A 21,360-nucleotide genomic window follows, 5' to 3' on the forward strand; every position below is an offset into this window, starting at 1 on the left:
TATTGGGCCTACTTCCGCCTCTCGTCATTTTTCTAATGGTCTTCTAAAGTTAAGAATGCCTGATCTATATCAGTCTAATAAAGAGTCCAGTCTCTTTAACTTACTCCATTTATCATTTAGAAATTTTTTCATTTCTATATACTATTGGAAACTTTATTATCATAAATGTTCATGTTTAGTAAATTATTTTACCTACGCAAGTTTTGTTTACAAAATATATACATTCCACTTTAAAATGCCCCCAATCCATTATTAGTGCCTTCAATTAAGGGATTTAGTTACACCCTTTTCCTTTTTTTTCTCCTCTTCTCTTTCCTTATGTTTCCACTCATATATCACAATTAGGTGGATCTTTCATTCTCTAAGACGTTACGGGAAATAAGGCTTTTCTGATGGAGAAAACGTAAAAAAAAATCATTATAGCCATTGCCACAAGTATGAACAAAAATCACGCGAATTCGAACTCATACTTCATGGGCAAAAAGACATGAGAAACGAGGAATCTGGAACGAGAACAATCTGGAAGATTTTTGCTTGCCATTTTTCTTGTTTTTATCTCTAAAACATGAAAAAATATCAGCCAAAATTTAATGCGAATAATTTTTTTTGTTAATGAATCAAAAGCAAATCTGCCTTTGTGAACTTGTACACGTAAATTGTTGTCAGTCCCAAATTGAATGAAAGAAGAAGATTTCGACGGCTAGCATAAAACATAGTACAAATATGGTTAAATAAGTTGTGAATACTATAGATAGAATGAATACACTATTCCTTATTACACAAATACAATTTTTATACAATTTTATAAAATATATCTTTTGTATATTTTGTATCTGATTTATACATAGTAAAAATAAATTTCATACAACTAATTATATATTATACAACTTATCTACAACTTTCACACATTATTTCTACCCATTTAAATACAACTACAATAACATACAACTTAAATACAAATTTTATACAAAACTTATACAATATATCTTTGTATATTTTATATCTGATTTATACATAGTAAAAATAAATTTCATACAACTAATTATATATTATATAATTTATCTACAACTTATCTACAATTTTCATACATTATTTCTACTCAGTTATATACAACTACAATATCATACAACTTGTAGACATGTGATTTTTGACCCTCCCCAAGATTTTTCATATTTTAGCACGTAAATATTTAATTTAGGCCTAATATCGCTATTTCAATTAATTTTGACTATTTTACTTTATTTTATTACAAGAAAATGAATATTACAAAAAAATAGTTTCATTAATGTGTTGTAGTCATTTTTAATCTTAAAAAATACTAAAAAAGTAGTTTTGTTTTAACGGTCAGTCTTATTTTAACAGTTATTTTACTTAAGTAGGACTAATTAATAAATGAGATCGTATTTTAATCTCGTTCGCGGGGAAAGAATAAAACTTGGACTCGATCAACTCATTTTTTAAGCCTAATTTTGGACCTAACCCATAATTCTCAAGTCCATAATTTCTAAGCACATACCCCTAACTTAATCCCCACCCCTCTATAATAATCCTAAATCCACAAATAAAAAGTCGAAGACAAAAGAAAAAGTTAACTTTTTTTTTTGGTGAAAAAGATGTAATATATATATAGGATCAAGCTCTTATAGAGCAGTTAAGGTGATGCATTAGAGACATAAGATTTACAAACCTAGAAGCAATACCCGAGGTTCCTGTAGAGGAACCATTAACTGTAGCAAAAGTAGTAGTACCTAAAGTAGCAGTAGCATAACTAGTTACATTAGCAGATACTAGTACTATTACTATTACATAAATTAACTTTGGACTTGATCATGGTTCTGCGTAGCAGTCCTTGTTGGTCTTGTTGATAGAAAGATGTCACGAAAAGTGGTGGATCCCTAAATTGACTTAGGCCTAATAAACCTGACTGATCGGGCCGTTTTCTAAAAATAAAAAGATCAAAGAGAAAAACCAAAAAAAAAGATACAAAGACAAAAAGGGGCTATAGACCTAGGAACGCTAAAAAATCTGAAAGGTCTGACAATGGCAGCCGCAATTTACCAAGGACCCCCTCCCCCACGCTTCTTCTTCTTCTTCATCGCCATTAAAGACCTAGGAGCTAAGAGCTGAAACCAGCCGAGATAGACTTTCCCCACGATTCTTCTTCTCCATGAAAACAGCCCAAAAGAGCTCCAACAAGCCATAGATAATCAGCTGAAACTCCCATAAAAACAGCCCCAAGATGAGCTTAAATCTTTCACCGAACTCTATTGAAAATCAGTCTAAAAACAAAGCTCAAAAGCAATAAAAATCCAGTTGAAACGACCACCTAAATCAGCCGAGTTCGAGTTTACCGTCGAGATCGCGTTTGAGTTTTCCGTTCGTGGTTCTGTATTGCCTCGGATTTTGCTGCTGTTTTCTCAGTCGAATTTTCGGATTTCGGAGCTATAAAACGTTCAAAGTTCAGATTCAACATTGAGGTCCATTTTCTCCATTGTTATTCTTAAGCATATGAATAAATGACCTTGATGTGGGTAATATGTGAAAAGTGGATTGAATTTATCTTATTGTTCTATATGAGTTTGATTATTTAGTTCTTTGAATGGTTAATTTTGGGAAGTGTTTAAGTTTGTTGAACTCATGATTTTCTGTTGCCACAAGGAAATGAGCGAGACTTTCCCTATGAATGTGTATTGAATGTTTGAGTTCTTTCTTTATTTATTGATTTTTAGTTTTTTTTTAGGTCTCATTAATTTTTTTTGTTAAATTTGTTACTTTCCTGTTCGTGATTGACGAGAAGGTTGAGAAAATGTGATCCTTGGTGTCACTCTCATTTTTTTACAATACTATATGATTGCAATTAGTGCAAGTTTGACTGATAGAGTTGCGTTGTTAAGGAGAAATGTTCATTTCCTTTGCCAATTTTATATCTTTTGTTTGGCAAATCTGGAAGGAGATACAACCAAGATCCAACTAAGATATAGAATTAAGGAATAGAAAAGATTATGCCAGCATTGAGCAATCATTAATCTTGTAATGGTTTGTTGTAGACGGTTGAGAGAATTAATCATTGTCTACTTTAAGATTAATAATGTGAGATTAATAATGAATCATCGTGATTATAGGTATGGTTCCCATGACATAATCATGATGCCTAATTTCCAAATTCGGGAGTGTATTTCATGTAACCCGATTGTAATAATTTCGAATAATAAAACCTTTTGAAATAAATTGAGGCGTGTCATGCCAAATAAAATTCCTAAACCCATGACCCTCACAAAACTAGCTAGCTTTTATAGAAAATTTGAGGTGTGCCATTTTCATTAAATAACCCATAACCCTCATATAATTAACACTAACTCTTTAAAATCGAGGTGTGTCATCAATTGAATTTTCCATGGCCCTCGCAAACCTTGTTATTAATTTGAAATTTCGTAGTCGCTTTAGGCGCGCTATTTAAATTGATTTTCTTTTATTTATTAAATTCGGGTGTGCATTTCATGTGACCCAATTTCAATTCTTAACAACATTAAATAGAACGTGTCGCGAACCGCGGGTGCATTTCATGTGGCGTGGTTCAAGGCGTGTTTTAAATAACGTTGAATCTTCCTAAAAGCGTTTTAAAATAATTAAAAGCGGTTAATTAGTTAAAATGTACCATAGGCTAAAACATGTATTAAAATCAGATCATAGGCCAATTATAATAGTTTAAGCGACCGTTCTAGAACCACGGAATTCGGGAATACCTAACACCTTCTCCCGGGTTAACAGAATTTCTTACTTAGAATTTCTGGTTCGCAGACTTCAAAAGAAAAGTCGAATTTCCTCGATTTGGGATTTAAAAATAAAACCGGTGACTTGAGACACCAATTAAAATATTCCAAGTAGCGACTTTGATAAATAAAATAATCTCATTTCGAATAATGTCACTTTAAGTGGAAAAACTCCCTTATATCCTCTTTCGGGTATGTAAAAAGGAGGTGTGACACAACTTAATTATAATTTTTATACAATGTTGTTCAACTTTCATACAATAGTTAAATAAATGAAAGAAAAATATATAAACAACAAAATACAATTTACTACAATTTCGTAAATATAATGTATCTCATGCCTCCTCTTCTTCTTCGAGTTTCAATCTGAAATTCAGCCAAAACCAAATCTAATCTTCATCAAAATCCTTCAAAATTGAGATATAAACTCCAAACCATATTCTAAATTGTTTGCAACAACACCCAATCCAAACAAATAATGATTTTTGAAAACCCAAATTCGAATTCAAAGCTTCAAAGCTTTTTAATGGCTGTCAATGGTGGAATTGCTGCTCTCTTTTCCTTTGCTTTACATTACTGAAATTAGAGATTGAGAGATAGAGAGAGACGTTGAGAGAATTCTCAATTCTTTGCAACAACATCCAATTCAAACAAATAATATTTTTTGAAAACCCAAATTCGAATTCAAAACTTCAAAGCTTTTTAATAGTTGTCAATGGTGGAATCGTGGGTAGGTGCAAGATACGTGGGGGAGGGGGTGGGATGTGGAGAGAAAAACGTGGGAGTGGAAAATACGTTAGAGTAATTTTAGGACACTAATTATTATCATTAATTCCCTTAAAATGTACATAAATGATAATTAGGTATATAAAATGTAATTATAATAAAACTTGAGTATGGAGGGTAATATAGTTTCATATAGTGTATAGGAATGTAAAAATTCCTATCATTTATATGTATTTATATGACAACTAACAATGCTTCAGGTGCTTTATTTTCTTTCCTTTAGTATAATAGCGTAGGGGCTGACTTAGTCGATTGCAATTCATGTATAAGGTAAAGGGAATTAGAATACGATTAGGTTGCACCCTTTTCCAAATCTCATATATATTATCAGAAGCAATACAAATAACTGCTTTTTCAGATATTCTTTAACATTTGTTCATCAAGTATTTGCAGAAACAATTTTCCTTCAAATGAGTGAGGCAAACGCTTAGGACGAACGGGCCTTTTAAAGAAACTGAAAACAGGCTAATCCCCTTTGAAATAAGAATGCAAAAGCAGAGTTTTTGAGGATCTAATCCAAATTCACAATAAGAGAACAAATTTTCAAAAGGCAATTATTTCACAAGGTAAAGTGAGGTATGTCTTATGTTTAGTCCTCTTATGAACTTAGACACGATTTGATGATTTTCACTTATAGCTACATAATCTATTTTAACACTTAATCAAATTATTTACTTTATAAATAACTATCCTTTTACCTATTCAATTTACCAAAATTTATTAACTCTCACAACTACTTCCTTTAAAACGATTTTTACTTATCTCTAATCCCTTTGACGACGACAACAACAACAACCCAGTAAAATCTTACTAATAAGGTCTGGGGAGGGTAGTGTGTACGTAGACCTTACCCTTGCCCAAAGGAGTAGAGAACTCTAATCCCTTTGACCTTTAGTCTAATTCTAGCTCACATTTAGATTTTAATTCATGGATTCACTTGATGACCTTAGGCCATGACTTAGCTTCTCACAATGAATAAATAATTAGAATATAGATGACCCTTCTTTTTTTATTAATTAGACTAAGTTTAAGGAATTACTTTTAGGTAGATTTTAATGGATTCCTTATCCCTTTCCCTTAAAATAATCTGAACACTTACCTAGAATCTTAAGGGGATACCGGATCGCTTCCGAATAAGGTTCAGGAATTGGATTACAAAGACACCAGTCCTTGCCTAGCCACTAATCTCTAAGGAAACCTTAAACCACGGTGCTCTCCACATCCCTTCAATGGCCTTCTGCCTAAACGGGTTAACGAGCACCACCGGTTAGCTTGGGACTAACCAAGGTTTACTGTTGAGACTAGTAACTGCCTGGTCTATATACTCTTTAACCCAAAAAACCCATCGGGTTTGATACAGTAGACTCCTAACTACCATTGATATGAATAGTAAATAACCATCGAGCACCAAGTCTAACACTTACCTGTTTAGCCTGTCATTTAGGCTAACAAGTACTTCAAGATTGGGGGGAGGGTGAAGGGAAGAAGATCAGTAACACACCTGAGACCCCTCTTTCTGGCCAAGTGACCTTTTCTGGATTTTATTCGATACGTTGAAAATAATACAAGAAAGTTTTTACAAGAGAAAGCTAGAGAGAAGGCAGAGCTGATGTTGGCTAAAGTCTGCCTCTAAAGAATGAAAAACGATCCTTATATAATGGATCAGCCTACTAACAAACAAAACAAGAAAGTAACAATTGGCCGACAAAATAATTACAGGTGTGGCCGACAAGATAAAAAGATAAAGTTGAATAATTACAAACGGACAAATTGCTTTATAAAAGCATATTCCCTTCAATAATGGAGGGACCCTTTATTAAAGTTGTTTGTTTTTATTACCCCAATAATTCATTGTATGGGGCCTTCTTCATATTTTATCTTTTCCTTTATCATTTTTCTTTGCAGAAGATTCTTCTGCGGTTTCCTTTAATTTTGCAAGGAAGTCCTCAATTTCTTCTAAATTTACCTTTGTGTCTGCAGTGCTTTGAGCTTCTCCTGCACCACATCCTTCTTCATCTGAAGTAGTTGCTAATGAGGTCATGGATATATCGTCCCTTATTTTTGCCTCGAAATTCTTCGCAAGATTCTTCTTTATTTCTTCGAAGTATGAAGCAAGGATCTCCTTTTTAGATATGGCTCCCTTTTTCATTTGGAGTCTTTTGGTGACTTGTTGGAAATGACTGATTTCTCCTTCATTGATATCCACCCTTTCTTGTTTGACATATTCATCTATTTTGTCTTTAATCTGTTGGATCAATTCTTCACCAAATAATTTACCCTGCTGGTTTGTTTGGACCAGTTTTGTCCAAAACTTGTTATAAACAATTCTCTGGAGACAAGGAATTCCTTCACTGGTATAACCAGTTTCTACATCCCATTTCATGATCCAAGGGATCGAAAATTCTATAAAGAAATACATAGCGGCAATTCCATCAAAAAAGATATTATCTTTTTGTAACGAAATAATCTTGGGAGATATATCTACCCATTGAGTATATAAACTCTTAAAAAGAGGGGGAAGTATTTCTAATGATAGACCATATGATTTCCACCATTTAAAAAACCAATTCGGAATTGTTGGTTGTTCATATGAGAACATAATTTAATAAACCATGAGTGTCTCCTATTAGGATTCTCATAAAGGAAAGTTTTATTAAAACTTTCAATATAGTCCCAATAGTTAAATTTAACTGAGACTTTTTTATCAGGATGAGTATATTCCCGATCTTTAAGGGTACTCATGCCCCATTCCTCTGCAGGTATAACCTTCTTGATAATGATCTTTGAAAAACTATAAGTTTTCTTGGTATTCGCAGGATAAAAATGCTGAATTTCAGCTGATCCTGTTGTTGAGAGTATTATCTCATAATGCATCCTATATTTATAAGCAGGAGTAGCTTATGACGCTATATCCAAATATCTAGCCATTAATTGCCATGGGTTATCCTTCCATTTAAGGTCGGATTGCTCCAAAAGAATTATTAACTCTTTTGTATCCTTTCGGTTATAAACCTCAAGGTTTTCATTGCTTTCCTCTGTTATTACTGAGGAATAGGTTGGTACGTTAGATGATGTACCCTCACCTTTCTTGGATTGTATAAAATCCATGAATTTCTTATATAAAGGATGATTGGTATTACCTTCTGCTAAATTAGCAGCAATCAACTGTTGGCTTCCCATTTGGGAAAGAATATTATTGCTTCTGTTTTCAGAAGTCCTTCCTCTCCCCCTTCCTCGAGGAGGTTTGTATATTGGCCTTATAATCTGCAAAGTCCAATAAAGAACTATGAGTTCAGATATTCTCTTGTAAGAAAATCAGGAAGGGTATTATCAGACCCTTTTTGTAAATGATTTCAAAATCAAAAGGGGCTAATAAAGCTTGCCACCTTGCAAACATTTGTTTGGATACATCATGTTTGAAATCTTTATTAAAGATAAACTTAGCTGTCTGACAATCAGTTTTAACAATAAATTTCTAATTATATAAGTCAGTCTGAAATTTCATCACACATTTAATAATAGCAAGAATTTCTTTAGTTACAATTGCATAATTTCTCTGGGAGTTATTCCATTTACCAGAATAAAATTGAACAAGGTATTCCTGTTTATCTACAGGGGATCATTGTTTCAGTATTCCTCCATAACCAATATCCGAGGCATCAGTTTCCACAACTTTTGCCCAAGTAGGATTGGCGAGAGTTAAACAAGGGAGGTTATTAACCTTCTGCTTAATCCTCTTGACTGCTTCAATATGACTGTCCGTCCATGCTTTGGGGTTCTTCTTTAATCTTTCATAAAGAAGAGCAGTGTCTTTTGCAAGGTCCTTTATAAAAGGGGAAATATAATTTAAGCTTCTTAAAAATCTTTGAAGCTGAGTTTTATCAGTAATAATATCGGGGAATTTGGATGCAAATTCAATACTTCTATTAATGGGGATGATCCTACCCTTCTCAATGTTATGACCCAAAAATCTAATAGAAGTTTGGAAAATCATCATTTTCGGTTTTGATATGACTAAACCATTTTGTATAATAATCTTTTTAAACAGATCAAGATGTTTAAAATGAGATTCTATATTTTTTGAAAATACAAGAATGTCATCAATATAGACAATTATGAAATCCGTATAAGGAAGAAAAATATCATTCATAATTTTTTGAAATTCTGAAGGTGCATTTTTCAAACCAAAGGGCATAACATTCCATTCATATTGACCCATTGGCACATTGAAAGCAGTTTTATACCTGTCTGATTCAGATATCTGGATTTGCCAATAACCTGACTTTAAATCAAATTTTGAAAATATAATGGCATCATGTAATCTATCAAGTAAATCCTTCTTATTAGGAATAGGATATCTAATCCATTTCAAAACCTTATTAAGGGGTTTATAATTAATAACTAATCTAAGAACTCCTCGTTCCTGTTCCGCATGCTTATTAACATAAAAAGCAGTGCAAGACCATTTGGACTTTGAGGGTCTAATTAAACCCTTCTGCCTTAAGGAATCAATTTCCTTTTTGCATAACTCCAAGTAATCGGAGTTCATTTGACAGGGTCGAGCCTTGGTGGGGATATTTCCCTCTGAAAAGTCTTCTTCATAGGGAAGACTTATAATATGCTTCTTTCTATTCCAAAATTGATTCGGATGGTCACCACAAATAGAAGCAGTAAATTGATTTTTGAGGAAATTAATTTTTCCTACTAGCTTAGGATTCTGTAGATCCTGTTCTATAGTAATAGAACAAATCTCATGCTTCAGAAATTCAAATTGACTGACTTTTGAAGAGATATTATTAGATATAATTTCATTCAAAAATCTTTGAACTGGCTCAGTTATAAACTCAAAAGTGATATTTTTACTATTATAAGTACCTGTAAAGTTTTTTGTATCCCAATATAAAAACGGCATTACTTTTATAAAAAATGGGACACCAAGTATAACATCACGTTCAATATCTTTTACCAAAACAAAGCTTTCTGGTATACAAACATCTTGTTGGCAAATATAAGCCCTAGGCAATTTATATGAAATGCCCATAGCACCACCACTAACATTTTTCAAGCGATGAGTGGTTTTATTAAAGTATCTAGAGGGTATTACCCCTTCTTTCACGCAATTCAAATCTGCTCCACTATCAAATAAAGCAATAAACTCTTTTTTAAAATTATAATCAATTAAAAGAGTTATTTTTATTAAAAACTTTTGGGTGATAAAATACTGTAATTTTTCTAAAAATTTATTTTCGAAAATCCATTGCTGCTAGTAAAGTATTAGCAGTTCTTTCCTCATAAGAACTAGCAATATTATCTAGCTCAGCAATTTTTATCCTAGGGTCTGTAATGATAACATCAAAATTTTCTAATTTGAAAATTCTTTTATCTAAAGCCACATTTGAAGCTTTTAATTCCGAGATTTCTTTCTTGAGATGATTGATCTCAATACTTAAATCTTGGACAGTGGTTAGCCTTTCAGGCTGAGATTTGTTTTTCACTATTTTTCTTATTTCAGACATGGTGTAAGGTCCTTTTTGAGATGGAATTTCTTCCTTCTCTGTTCCTACTTCTGAACTTGTAGGAAGCTTATCTATAAGCTGAGACCTTATTTCAGGGTCTTTAATAACCCTTAAAAGATCAATAAGATTGTTATTAGAAATAACATTGATCTTTAAATCTCTAAAATGGTTATAAATATTAAAGAGTTCATCATCAGTATTACAGCATTGATTCGAGCATTGTCTCTTATTACGGGATTGTTGCTCATCTTCAGAAGATGAAGTATAACTTTCTTCATGAAGGACTCCTAGGTCATCACTGATTGAAGAATCATCTTCATCAGTGTCAGATATTTCTGGAGAAGAATTTAGAAGAATCTTATATAAAGAATCTTTGATAGTATCATCCAAATCTAGCTCCTTAATCTTGCAATCTTTTGCATAGTGGCCTACTCTACCGCATTTGTAACAGGCCTGAGGGTTCTTAGATTTAACATAACCCTTTCTGGCTTTATGAAAAGCCTTTCTACGGAGGGTCTTATCTCTCCTTTTCTCCGACGAACCCTTTCGTTTCTTGAAATCCTTTTTATGGGATTTCTTCCTCTTAGAAGGTATATCAATGGCGAATTGTTCACAGAATTCACCCAATTGTTGTCTCTCCGTGAGACGATGTTTCTTAATTTGCTAGTTTAGCTTGATCTCATTACACAGAGCTAAACCTTCCTGAGTGAATTGAATAGTTTCCCATATGAGTAACTATTATAATCAATACTAATTACTGTTCCTCTAAGGACCTTATGAATCCTTTCAGCAAATAAGGGAAGGAGTCCATCTATAAATTTAGACTTCCAATGAGTACTATTACTCTCTGGTAATTCCATCACTATGGATAAGAATACATCTTTATACCATCTAAAAGATGTGAGTGTTTTACATCTCAAATTCTAGAGCATTGTCCTAATGGTCTCACTATTAACAGACCATCTTCCAGAAAAGTGTTCAATGATATTCATGACTAAAGAATAGACTGAGTTTTGAACTGTCTTATCATCTTCAGTTTTGGTTGCATTCATTATTTGAAAGCGCTGATCATGGGTGAGATAATTATCCCACCAACCTTTCAGTTGACCAGTAAATCCGGCAATAATCATTTCTGCAATTGCCCTATCTGTATTTTTATTAACTTTACAGATAGTACTGTACATAAGCATTCTACGTACTGTTGTATAAATTTTCCTTTCGGCAAGACCGTCTATGTTCCATTCATAGATATCTGACCCACTATAACCCTGGTGATAGTGGTCATTATCCTGTTCCTCTATCAGGACATCTTGAGGCGTAGGCCTTGGGTAGTAAAACATTCTTTGGTATGGTTTTCGAGCATATTTTTCAGATATTTTATTAATCTCGTCATCTACTTTTGTTCCGCTAGAAGATGCATGCTCTAAACTTAGAGGACTGGCTCTAAATTCTCCAAACTTCTTATTAAGAAGTTCCTCAATGTCATCAAGACTCTTTATTTAAAGTCTTTTACCTCAGGAGGTGGTTGGATACTAGTGGTAGCAATCTTTTCTTTACCTTTGGTATCCTTCTGTTGACTTTTTTGGACATCAGCTATAAGCTTATCCAACTTCTCATGAATCTTAATGACTTGTTCACCCAGAATACTCACATACATATTAGTATAATTATTTTGGGTAAGCATGGTATTCAAATTCTTGGCAGTTATTGTAGCAACATCATTTTCAAATATTTTAAAAAGGCAGTACAGTAAATGAATTTATCTTTTTCCCCTATATGAAAAGATTGCTGGGGTGGAAAGATAGAATTAACAGTATTACCATTAGTGAGCGTATAATCTCTTTCTAACACAGAAACATAGTTATAGACATGCTTGGACATAAACCAAGGAACAAAAGCAATAATCTTATTTTTCTTGCTAATGTCTGTATAAAAGTCATGTCTAAAAAATTGTATCAATTCAGGAGACATATTTTCATGAAACCATTTTCTGAAAACTGCCCATCTGGGTTTTAGAAATTCTTTTAAAATCATTTTTCTTGCCGGTGAACCCGGACGAAAATCAATTTGGTTTTCAGTCATTTTTTAAAACCATTTGAAAAATCCATTTCGGATACCGTAGGCCAATTGTTACTTGCCATATTTAGTAAAAAACCTAGAATCTAAGTCTAACACTTAACTTCTTAATGAATATCATTAGGAAAAAGAATACTGTTAAAAACAGTAGGAAGGAAGAATATGAACTTCCTCAACAATTAGACCTTCTTAATAAATGGACCATTCCAATGGTTAAATCTAAAGTTATATACCAATTAGGTACTTTTGAACGAATTGGTTTAAAGCAAGTGGTTAAAACTACTGAAGAAACACTTACGGTAGATAGTGACCATGCTACTTTTAGGTTGTTATCTGAAAGTGATCTAGCCCCTTATAGGGATTCACATATATTTTTGCATATAGGCTTAATACAAGTTGCCTTCAAGCCACTAACTCTAAGAGGCTTACCTGAGAGCTTTATAGCAGCACTCAGAGATGGCAGAAACCAGAACTGGAAAAAGTCTCTAATAGGGACTGTGCAAACCAGTTTGGCCTATGGCCCTGTTTATTTTAATGCCTATCCTAATTTGCAAATTTCTCTTAATGATGAGAATTCTTTGAATGCTTTAATACTTAGCATCAAATTACATGGTTATGACTATTGGCCTGGTACAGAAGTTATATGCATCTGTTACAGAATTCATTTCAAACCATTATACACTTTGAATCCTATGTGTAGAATAATAGATATGAAGAATGAAACTATTCTTATAGAAACCAACTTTGGTAAATCCAAAGTAACGACCAGAAGACCTATTAAATGGGATGAAATTGATTTCCCAAGAGAATGGGTCGTAGAAGAAGCGGTTGCTCCGCGAAACACTAGTAATACTGAGGTTACAGAAATAGAACAAACCTCAGATGGTATCGTTAAGATCAGGTTCAATGAACCCGAACAAATTGATAATATCAGTTTATCATCTAGATTAACTAGATCTAATTCCTCTTATATTTCGCCAATTGATTATGTGGTAGGTTTTCCATCTAGAGCTTCCACATCAATAATTAGAGAAAACAATAGAATCAATGAAGTAAGCATTAGTAGGGATAATATTGTTAAGGTTGATAATAATTCAGATCTTGAACCTACGGTATCCGAAATGGATTTTTCAAATGGTTTTAAAAAATGACTGAAAACCAAATTGATTTTAGTCCGGGTTCACCGACAAGAAAAATGATTTTAGAAGAATTTCTAAAACCCAGATGGGCAGTTTTCAGAAAATGGTTTTGTCATGACCCAAAATCCCAACCTGGTCGTGATGGCGCCTCTCGTGAGGACAAGGCCAGCCAATCAACAAAATAGTACATCTTTTTATAATTACTTAGTAGGAATAAGTCTAAATCATGGGCAATATAATCTCAAATGCGAAATAAACGTGATAGAACAAGGAAAACCCTCCCAACTCAGTCCGAAATCGGGGTGTCACAAGTCATGAGCTACTACAGAGTTTACTAATATTTTACAAAGTCTGGAATTATCATAAATAACAAAGATAAGGGAGAAAACGGGGCTGCGGACGTCAACAACTACCTCGTTACTCCTAGTCACCGCCTGGTCTGGAATGAATCAACGCTCAGGAGCGAACTCAGCTCTGCCTGTATCTGCACACATGGTGCAGGGAGTAATGTGAGTACTCCGACCCAGTGAGTAATAAAAATAAATAACGACTGAAAACATGAAATCTCATAACGGCACAATATAGCGCTATCCCAAGCAGTAAAATCAGTTATACAGTAAAATAGTGAGTATCAGATAATTCTTCTTTTAAAACAGTAAAGACAAATAATTTCCACAGTAGGGATAAATCAAAAGCTTGCCCCTTGGGCTCAATATGTAAATCTCAGTATAGTATCAGCCCCTCGGGCTCACTCCCAACTCACCAACACATAACATCAGCCCCTCGGGCTCACTCCCAACTCACCACACACAAGCAACGGCCTCTCGGGCCCACTCCCAACTCACCTGGGTACCCTGCGCTTATTGGGGATGTGTACAGACTCCGGAGGGGCTCCTACAGCCCAAGCGCAATATCAATAGGCCTGAAAGCCTTCACACATCACACACGAGGCCTGAAAGTCTCCTCATATAACACTCGAGACCTGAAAGCCTCCTCATATAACACTCGAGGCCTGAAAGCCTCCTCACATCACTCAACATATCCTCACGTATGGCCCTCGGCCTCAATCAGTCCAGAAAATAATCATAAGCCTCTTGGGCATCAGTAAAACAATAGTACTCAGCTCAACAGCATTATAAATATCATTAAATCTCGAGTTGAGTATAAATGTAGCTGAGTTCACAAAATAATATAATTCAATTGGACTGAGTTCAAATAATATTTCAATTCATGAGGAAAATAGTGATGTAAATTCACAAAAGATTTCAGATAATTGGCACGAAGCCCAAATATGGCAATAAGCCCCAATCATAGTGAAAAACAATAAATCTTTATCAATTACGCGGTAAAAATATCAACTAGGATGGACCAAGTCACAATCCCCAATAGTAAATGACCTCGTGTTCGTCATACAACGCGTGTCTCATCTCAACATAGCAGTATGTTGTGCAATTCGGGGTTTCAAACCCTCAGTGCATCATTTAAAATCATTACTCACCTCAAGACGGTCCAACATCTACTCCGTTATGCCCTTGCCTCTCGAATTTACCTCTTCGCGCGTCGAATCTGGTCAAAACCACAACAAATACATTACAATAGACTAAGGGAATATAACCCAATCGAAAAGACTCGAAAAATATCGAAAATCACGAAATTTGCAAAACCCGAGCCCCGGGCCCACTTCTCAAAAAATTACGAAATTCACATCACCGGATTCCTCGTCTCTCCACGAGTCCGTACATATCAAATTTACCAAAATCGGAGTTCAAATGACCCCTCAAATCTCCATTTAATTCTCTTAAGTTTCAAGCCCTAAACCACCATTTTTGTCCATAAATTACTTAAGTTTTCAGCTCTAATCCATGTATTTAACTTGGAAATAAGTAGAAACAACTCACCTTTGATGCTTGATTAAATCCCCCTTGAAATCCTCTCCAAAATAATCCAAGCCAAATGAAAGAAATGAAAGAAATAAGCCAAATCCGTGTTTAAAGAATCTGCCTGTGCTTCGTCGGGTTGTACCTTGCACTTGTGCTATACAAGTTGTACATCCTATTAAAATTTTCCCTTGTCGGACACCTTCTGCTTAAACACCCATAACGTCTTGTATAAATATCCAAATGACAAATGGTTTGAAGATTTAGAAACTAGACTCGAAGATCTTTAATTTGATAGGTTGTACACCATATAACTCTTTATATATCCCGAGATATGAGCTTCTAAAACGCATCCGTAAATTCTGTCGAAATCGCTCTACCAGCCATTTTCGATCCATCATAACTTTCTAATATAATATTCAAATCATGAATGGTTTAACTTTCTGAAAACTAGAATGTAAGGCCTACAACTTTTGTGTTTTGCAATTTTTCTGATTTCTTATAGATTACAAGATATGAGCTTCCAAACTGGACACCTCGCGCCTGAAATTTTCTGGGCACAGCAGAAGCCTAAAAATTTCTGCAATTTTTTTCAAAGATGAAATAGTCCGTTTAACCACCCAAAACTCACCCGAGGCCAGTGGGACCTCAACCAATCATGCCAACATATCCCATAACATCGTTCAAACTTGTTCCAACCTTCGTAACGCTCAAAACAATATCATAACACCAAATTCGCATCGGATTCAAACCTATGAACTTTGAAACTTCTAACTTCCACATCCGATGCCGAAACATGTCAAAACTAGTCTGAATGACTTCAAATTTTGCACACAAGTCACATTCGACATTACGGACTTGCCCCAACTTTCGGAATCGCATTCCGACCTCGATATCAAAATTTCCACTTCCGGTCGAATTTTCTCAAAAACCTTCAAATTTCTATATTTAGCCAAACGGCTCCAAAATGACCTACGGACCTCCGAATTCACTTCCGATCGCGCTCCCAAATCTAGAATCACCATACGGAGCTACTCCCAGTCTCGGAATTCCAAACGAACATCAATAACACTGAAATGCATTTTAAGCCAAACTGATGCAATTTCTTCTAAAATGCTTTCTTCCACAATAGGCGCCAAAACGCTCCCGGGTTATCCAAAACCCGATCCGGGCATACGCCCAAGTCCGAAATCATCATACAAACCTGCTGGAACCTTCGGATCCCAATTCCGAGGTTGTTTACTCAAAATTCCAATCCTAGTTCATTTCTTCAATTTTAAGCTTTCAAAATGAGAATTTCCATTTAGATTTGACTCCAAACTTCCTGAATTTTAATTTTGACCATACACACAAGTCAATATACCTGAGATGAAGCTGCTCATGGCCTCAAACTGCTAAATAATGCGCCGGAGCTCAAAACGACCGATCGGGTCGTTACAGGTTTCATGAAAATATGTCTCCTAAATTGATACAATTTTTTAGACATGACTTTTATACAGACATTAGCAAGAAAAATAAGATTATTGCTTTTGTTCCTTGGTTTATGTCCAAGTATGTCTATAACTATGTTTCTGTGTTAGAAAGAGATTATACGCTCACTAATGGTAATACTGTTAATTCTATCTTTCCACCCTAGCAATCTTTTCATATAGGGGAAAAAGATAAAATTATTTACTGTACTGCCTTTTCAAAAATATTTGAAAATGATGTTGCTACAATAACTGCCAAGAATTTGAATACCATGCTTACCCAAAATAATTATACTAATATGTATGTGAGTATTCTGGGTGAACAAGTCATTAAGATTCATGAGAAGTTGAATAAACTTATAGCTGATGTCCAAAAAAGTCAACAGAAGGATACCAAAGGTAAAGAAAAGATCGCTACCACTAGTATCCAACCACCTCCTGAGGTAAAAGACTTTAAATTAAAGAGTCTTGATGACATTGAGAAACTTCTTAATAAGAAGTTTGGAGAATTTAGAGCCAGTCCTCTAAGTTTAGAGCATGCATCTTCTAGCAGAACAAAAGTAGATGACGAGATTAATAAAATCTCTGAAAAAATATGCTCGAAAACCATACCAAAGAATGTTTTACTACCCAAGACTTATGCCTCAAGATGTCCTGATAGAGGAACAGGATAATGACCACTATCACCAGGGTTATAGTGGGTCAGATATCTATGAATGGAACATAGACGGTCTTGCCGAAAGGCAAATTTATACAATAGTACATAGAATGTTTATGTACAGTACTATCTGTAAAGTTAATAAAAATACAGATAGGGCAATTGCAAAAATGATTATTGCCGGATTGACTGGTCAACTGAAAGGTTGGTGGGATAATTATCTCACCCATGATCAGCGCTTTCAAATAATGAATGCAACCAAAACTGAAGATGATAAGACAGTTCAAAACTCAGTCTATTCTTTAGTCATGAATATCATTGAACACTTTTCTGGAAGATGGTCTGATAATAGTGAGATCATTAGGACAATGCTCCAAAATTTGAGATGTAAAACACTCACATCTTTTAGATGGTATAAAGATGTATTCTTATCCAGAGTGATGGAATTACCAGAGAGTAATAGTACTCATTGGAAGTCTAAATTTATAACTGGACTCCCTCCCTTATTTGCTGAAAGGATTCGTAAGGTCCTTAGAGGCACAGGAATGAGTATTGATTATAATAGTTACTCATATGGGAAATTATTCAGTGTATGCACTCAGGAAGGTTTAGCTCTGTGTAATGAGATCAAGCTAAACTAGCAAATTAAGAAACATCGTCTCACGGAGAGACAACAATTGGGTGAATTCTGTGAACAATTCGCCATTGATATACCTTCTAAGAGGAAGAAATCCCATAAAAAGGATTTCAAGAAACGAAAGGGTTCGTCGGAGAAAAGGAGAGATAAGACCCTCCGTAGAAAGGCTTTTCATAAAGCCAGAAAGGGTTATGTTAAATCTAAGAACCCTCAGGCCTGTTACAAATGCGGTAGAGTAGGCCACTATGCAAAAGATTGCAAGATTAAGGAGCTAGATTTGGATGATACTATCAAAGATTCTTTATATAAGATTCTTCTAAATTCTTCTCCAGAAATATCTGACACTGATGAAGATGATTCTTCAACCAGTGACGACCTAAGAGTCCTTCATGAAGAAAGTTATACTTCATCTTCTGAAGATGAGCAACAATCTCGTAATAAGGGACAATGCTCGAATCATTGTTGTAATACTGATGATGAACTCTTTAATATTTATAAACATTTTAGAGATTTAAAGATCAATGTTATTTCTAATAACAATCTTATTGATCTTTTAAGGGTTATTAAAGACCCTGAAATAAGGTCTCAGCTTATAGATAATTTTCCTACAAGTTCAGAAGTAGGAACAGAGAAGGAAGAAATTTCATCTCAAAAAGGACCTTACACCATGTCTGAAATAAGAAAAATGGTGAAAAACAAATCTCGGCCTGAAAGGCTAGCCACTGTCCAAGATTTAAGTATTGAGATCAATCATCTCAAGAAAGAAATATCGGAATTAAAAGCTTCAAATGTGGCTTTAGATGAAAGAATTTTCAAATTAGAAAATTCTGATGTTATCATTACAGACCCTAGGATAAAAATTGCTGAGCTAGATAATATTGCTAGTTCTTCTGAGGAAAGAACTGCTAATACTTTACTAGCAGCAATGGATTTTCCTGAAAATGAATTTTTAGAAAAATTACAGTATTTTATCACCCAAAAGTTTTTAATAAAAATAACTCTTTTAAGTGATTATAATTTTAAAAAAGAGTTTATTGCTTTATTTGATAGTGAAGCAGATTTGAATTGCGTGAAAGAAGGGGTAATACCCTCTAGATACTTTCATAAAACTACTCATCGCTTGAAAAATGCTAGTGGTGGTGTTATGGGCATATCATATAAATTGCCTAGGGCTTATAATGGATTCCTTATCCCTTTCCCTTAAAATAATCTGAACACTTACCTAGAATCTCACTAGTTTAGCAAACTATTAAGATTTAATCTAAGCCCATAAAATCTTAAAGATTAAATCTTAAGTAGCGACTCCATTATTCAATCTTGTCGTAACCTGATAGCACGAGCTAGCCAATTTTCGGACTGATATTGAAAAATAGTCAGCATTTGTAGAGTTATTGAAAAATAACAATTATTTTACTGCAATACGAAAAGTTCCAGCATAATATACAGAAGATTGGCGCACCTGTGTATGAACTTCCAGCACTCTAACACATGGAAAGTTCCAGCATAATATACTTGAGATTGGAGTACCTGTGTATGAACTTCCAGCATATTATGTTGGACCAATATATTATACCGGAACTCCAGTATATTATGCTGGAAGTCCAGTATATTATGCTGGAATATTTTCAAAATTTTGAACAGTGTTTTCGTTCAGATTTATGTTTACATGAAAAGTGGTTAATGTAACGACCCGGCTATTCGTTTTATGAATTTTAGCCCTGTTTTCCCCATTTCTGCTTCTTTATGTCTTGTTCAGCTGAATTATGTGGTATGGGGTTGGTTGGTTCGGGTTCGAAGAGGTTTTGGAGAGGTATGAGACACTTAGTCTCTTTTGAGTAAGCTTAAATTGGAAAAGTCAACCGGATATTGACTTATGTGTAGGAGGTCTCAGATTTGGATTTTTATGATTTGGTTAGCTTCGTTAGGTGATTTTGGACTTGGGAGCGCGCCCGGAATGTATTTTAGAGGTCTGTGAAAGATTTAAGCTTGAATTGGCGAAGTTGGAAATTTGGTGTTGTCCGGTCGGCAATGAAAATTTTGATATTGAGGTCGGATGGAATTCGAGAAGTTGTAGTAGGTCTGTTGTATCATTTGTGATGTGTCTGCAAAATTTTAGGTCATTCGGACGAGGTTTGGTAGACTTTTTGATCGAATGCGGAATTCGGAAGTTTTGGAATCCTTAGGCTTGAATCCGAGCGTGTTTTGATGATTCGATGTTGTTTTGAGTATTCCGAAGATTGGTATAAGTTTGAATAGTGGTATATGACTTGTTCGTACTTTTGTTGAGGTCTCGGGGGCCTCGGGATAATTTTGGATAGTTATCGGGAAGCTTGAAAGTTAGAGTTTGCAGCTGAAGCTGCTGAGTTTCTGTGATAACCGCACCTGCGGAATTTTGATTGCAAGAGCGAAGACCACTTAGTTGGGCATGTATCGCAGATGTTGAAGTTATGTCGCGCCTGCGAGCCCGCAGATACGGTGGCTTGATCGCAGGTGCGGACGTGGAGTTTAAGTGAAATTCCGCAGAAGCGAACCTTTTGTCGCAGGTGCCGGGGGGTCGCAGGTGGGGGGAGGGTCGCAGGTGCGGTATTGGACCTTAAATGCGGAACCCCTAGGTAGAACATATATAAATTCTTGCCTTCACGATTTTCAATCATTTCTTCATCATTTTTGTGCGATTTTGGAGCTCCAAGCAGTGATTTCAAGAGGGAATCAATAGGTTTCAGTGAGGTAAGCTACTTGGATCTTATTTATTATGTTTGTGATGATTTTTCCACTACCTAATCATAAAATTATAGGGAATTTGGGGGTGAAACTAAAGATTAGGGCTTGAGTTTTGGAGAGCTTTGATTGGGGATTTGAGGGACCATTTGAGGTCTGATTTTGATGTTCTTGGTATGTGTAGACTCGTGGGAAGATAAGGATTCTATTGATGTGATTTTTTATCGAATTTAAAGGCGTGGACCCAGGGGTCAGGTTTGACTAATTTCAGGATTTTTGACGTAATTTGATTATTTTCACGTGGGTTTTGTTCCCTTAGCATATATTGATGTTATGGTTCTGATTTTGGTTAGAGTCGGAGCATTTGGAGGCCGAATCAAGAGGCAAGGGCATCGCGAGCTAAAGTTTGGCTTGGCTTGAGGTAAGTAACGCTTCCAAACTTGGTTCTGAGGGTTCGAAATCCTGAACTATGTGTCCTATGATTACTATTGAGGTGACGTAAATGCCAAGTGACGGGCGTGTGGGCGCGCACCTTGAGAATCGCGGCCTGGATTATTCTATGGCACCACTTAGTGACTCTTTCTTGTTGATGTCTGTGTTGTAATTATGTGATTAAGTTAATGAGCTGCAAATCATGCTAATTATATATTAAGGCTTCATGTCAATACTGTTGAGACCCGAGAGGTCATTTCTTGTTGTCATATCATTAGCTTC

The 21,360-nt window shown here is 34.9% G+C and overlaps 1 long non-coding RNA gene across 1 annotated transcript; it reads right to left on the reverse strand.

Annotated features, from left to right (window-relative positions):
• Positions 1–13,583: 13,583 nt before the first annotated feature.
• Positions 13,584–15,269, reverse strand: LOC142170557 (uncharacterized). Its single transcript, XR_012699803.1, has 3 exons — positions 15,186–15,269; positions 14,786–14,853; positions 13,584–13,771 (listed from the first exon to the last, which is right to left on the reverse strand). It is a non-coding gene; the product is annotated as an uncharacterized LOC142170557 (long non-coding RNA).
• Between the last annotated feature and the right edge of the window lie 6,091 nt (positions 15,270–21,360).

Source organism: Nicotiana tabacum, chromosome 16 (genome assembly GCF_000715075.1).
Source record: "Nicotiana tabacum cultivar K326 chromosome 16, ASM71507v2, whole genome shotgun sequence".
Lineage (NCBI taxonomy): Eukaryota > Viridiplantae > Streptophyta > Magnoliopsida > Solanales > Solanaceae > Nicotiana > Nicotiana tabacum.